This window comes from Pelobates fuscus, chromosome 1, assembly GCF_036172605.1.
Source record: "Pelobates fuscus isolate aPelFus1 chromosome 1, aPelFus1.pri, whole genome shotgun sequence".
NCBI lineage: Eukaryota > Metazoa > Chordata > Amphibia > Anura > Pelobatidae > Pelobates > Pelobates fuscus.
The window spans coordinates 251220088-251224325 of record NC_086317.1 but is presented as its reverse complement, the minus strand read 5'-3'; the positions used below and the strand labels follow the sequence as shown (position 1 = coordinate 251224325).

General features: G+C 35.3%; 2 non-coding genes across 2 annotated transcripts; one reads left to right on the top strand and one right to left on the bottom strand.

Annotated features, from left to right (window-relative positions):
* Positions 1–2728: 2728 nt before the first annotated feature.
* Positions 2729–2810, bottom strand: TRNAS-UGA (transfer RNA serine (anticodon UGA)). The gene has a single exon. It is a non-coding gene; the product is annotated as a tRNA-Ser (tRNA).
* Positions 2811–3650: 840 nt separating this feature from the next.
* Positions 3651–3724, top strand: TRNAI-AAU (transfer RNA isoleucine (anticodon AAU)). The gene has a single exon. It is a non-coding gene; the product is annotated as a tRNA-Ile (tRNA).
* Positions 3725–4238: the final 514 nt, after the last annotated feature.

Here is a 4238-nt window from a genome sequence, read left to right as displayed (position 1 = left end):
GAATATTGTGAAAAGGTGCAATATTCTAGGCCAGGGGTAAGCAACCTTTTGGTAGTGGTGTGCCGAAGTAAAACTTTGACGTCCCTTGGTGTGCCGGCAATATAGTCAGAGGAATGCATGGTGAAGAGAGTTAACCCCTTAAGACCGTTCTATGCTGTACCTATTTTGGTGGCTCTAAACGCAGCAGGGCGGCACGCCCTGCGACCTTTTGTACTTACCTGGTCGCCGGCGATTCCACGCCGGCGATCGCGGTATGGGGACTTACCTGGGAGCCCAGGGAGTCCCCCTCCGTCCTCTTCGGCCACCCTGGGCCATGTGAGCGCAAGGTCCTTGCATAGCCGTCCATGTCAATGCCAGCAGGGGGAGTGCTTGTAATGACTGCTGCCTGAAAAAAAATAAAACATGTTAAATCAGTGTAAAAATTAATTAGATATACTTAGATCATATATATATTTTATTATATATATGATCTAAGTATATATATATACACATATACACACATACACATAAATATACATAAATTATTTTTTATTATATATAAATATATATATAATTTTCATTATATATATATTTATATATAATAAAAAATAAATAAATATATAAATACATTAAAAAAATAGAAATAAAAAAATAATAAATAAATAAATAGATAAAAAATATATATACATGCGTAATTTCGTTCTTACTGTATTTTAAAATTAATATATATATATATTGATATCAAAATACACGTAGAACGAAATATATATATCTATATACATAAGTATATATGTATATATCACTATATATACCTATATATAAATAAAACAATTTTAAAACATTATATACATACATATATATATATATATATACACACATATATATATACACACATAAAAAAAAACTTTTAAAAACTAATAAAATCTGTCAACATTGAAGTTGCTGTTTAGTAGATAGGAGAGTGCGCTGGATCTTGTGTATTGTTTATTGTATATACACACACATATATATAATAATTTTACGTATATATTTATGTAATAATTTTACATAATTAGGTCATTTTATTAATTACAATTTGCAGGACCTGCCTGACAACCCAGGCGAAAGTTCAGGGAATTAAATTTTCTAGCACTATATTTAACCCTGTAACTTTCCAAGACACCATAAAACCTGTACATAGGGGGGTACTGTTTTACTCAGAAGACTTCGCTGAACACAAATATTAGTGTTTGAAAACAGTAAAATGTATTACAACGACGATATCGTCAGTGACAGTTAAATTTTTTGCATTTTTCACTCACAAATGGCACTTACACTGACGATATAATTGTTGTGATACGTTCGACTGTTTTGAAACACTAATATTTGTATTCAGCGAAGTCTCCCGAGTATAACAGTACCCCTCATGTACAGGTTTTATGGTGTTTTCAGAAGTTACAGAGTCAAATATAAGGCTTGCGTTTCAGTTTTTTCCACAGTCCAGGTGTTAGTCCCCTTGAAACAACTTTTCCATCACTATTGTGGCCAGAAAGAGTCCCTGTGGGTTTTAAAATTCGCCTGCCAATTGAAGTCTATGGCGGTTCGCCCGTTCGCGAACATTTGCGGAAGTTCGCGTTCGCCGTTCGCGAACAGAAAATGTTATGTTCGCGACATCACTAGTAATCACCAGTCTACAGACAGATAGAGATATTCATTGCACTGAACCTTAGGCACTCATTACAACCGAGAAAATAGGTGCCCTTGAAGGCACAGCATTGGTAATTACTCTTTACCAGAGAGCTAAAGATATGGGCTGCATAGTCAGTAGGTTTACCTGATATAAAACTAGGTTCCCATGAAGGCACAGCTTAGAACCGTTACTATATTACTATTACATTTACCTAGATAGCTCCATATCATTAAGGTTAATACTATATGGACTACTTAATATATGTTTTTCTCTTTGATAGTTTAACCATCTATTTACATCTCCGGACACTACCTTTGACTGTCTATCTACTCAGATAGTGCTTCGGATTCCTAAGAATGTGGCAAAACAGGAGAGGGAGGTAAAATTAAGGGAATGATGATAGGAATCTAACCCGAACCCTACACCGAACCCTACCCATAACCCTGTTGATCTCCAGATCTCTGGGAGTTCTCTGCCTCGAGGCTTTCTCAATATCTGGGTTATAAGGCTTGTCCTCCAATGGTGTTGGATTGTATGGTCTGTATGGCTGAAGCAGTCACTTTCTAGCGAGAAACCTCTCCTCCTCGCAGGATATTTCCTTTAACTTGTCTTAGACTAAGTCCCAGGCGCCACTGACTGTTTGCGGCATTGGTCGTGGATCTGTTCCCTGACACATTCTCACACATGTTCACATCAACACACATACACATTCTTTCACACACATATGCATTCATCTTTTGCACACCTTCACATGCGCTCACCTGCATGCACACACACACACACACACACACAATGTTTTAATTTATTTTTGTCTGAGAGATCTGGAGTGGATCCTATCACTGTTCTTTAAAATATGCACAGCTTTTGCCATATGAAAAATAACTAAAAGCTTTTTAGCTCTTTTAAGGACTAAACATTTAGAGCTTTAGCATCATTCAATTAATATTTGTTTCAATATACTTTTTTAGATTGCATAAGTCAAAAAGAGGATGGAGGTTTAGGTTTACGCTGAACAGGTTGAACTCTTAACATAACGAAGAGGGAGCAATATAATTTATAACATGCCTATCAAAAGAAAATCGTAGTCGGCAGGATTCGAACCTGCGCGGGGAAACCCCAATGGATTTCAAGTCCATCGCCTTAACCACTCGGCCACGACTACATAGATAAAAATTTTACGTCCTAATTCCTTTTTTTTTCTGTTTAATTCAGGTGCAAAACTAGGAATTATGAATGTGTCATGTCTCATTTCAGCATCGCTCAAATAATGCTCAAAAGGTGTCTAAAAAAAGTGCCATTCAAATTACAGTTTTAAGTTCATACCTTTTAAGTGAATGGTGTTCATTGCTTTATGCTATTGGACTAACTTTCATATTTTATTACAACAGCGCACACACCTTACTTATTATTTTATTACTACTTATTTTTTTTTCACTACTTATAACGAGCTAATGCATACTGAAAAAGTTACATACTTATATTATTGAAAGATTGAAAGCTTATAAATGATTTAACGTTGCAGAAGTCAAGAAAAAGAATACTGTCAGTGGGCAGAGGATGCTTGATAAGGATATTTACAGTCCCATAATATACCACTACTAAAAGTCAGAACAGAAACACCACATTGTCTCTTCCTTCGTAACACGTAATGGAGCATGTGACCTCATACTAGAGTTGGAGATTTGAATCAAGCTCTATATTCATCCACAAGCACCGTCCAGTAACCTTTCCTTCTTGAGGTACAAATTGGCTCACTTTATCTTATTTATGGAAGGTTAATGTATGATAGTGAAAAATGTTACTGTATGACCTTCCATAAATCACTCTAATAGATTTTGCCTGTTGTCCTAGTAGTATTACAAGTAGGATTATTTACAAAATAATAATGTAGAGGCTGCTTATTTTTTTTATTCTGTAATATTATTCCTTGCATTTAACACCGCTCACCATGCTGATATATACAGCAGGAGTACTACGTGACAAAACAACATTTTTGTAGTATGGCCGGTTAGCTCAGTTGGTTAGAGCGTGGTGCTAATAACGCCAAGGTCGCGGGTTCGATCCCCGTACGGGCCAAGTCAGTTTTACTTTTCATTATTATTTATTTCTCATTTATTATGCCATATATTATGATATATTTTATCCCACATTATTAATTGATTTTTATAATTTTTATAATTATCATTATTTTTTTACATTTTGTTTATGTGCAGGAAGCCTGTTAAGAATCCATTCATAGGATTTCGTTTGAAAGTCATAGGTTTTCGTCTATTTGAAACCGTACACACATTGTATGTATGTGTGATTTCGGTTTCGTACACTTAGATTTTTGCATACGTTCGCATAATTTTTTTATTTTTTTTTAATTCTTTATTTTTATTGTGCCTTGAGTGACAATACATACAAGCTCTTGGTGCCCCAACAGCATTCCTCGAGCACATTTTCAGGCATAACAGATGAAGCACTATGATTATTGGCACATTTTTATAGGTTAAAGTAATATAGATTAGATCAGGTTGTTAGTTAAAGCGATACACAATAGCAAAAATCGTGGGCACAAGAAGTGGATTAACATGACTGGCTGCAGTTA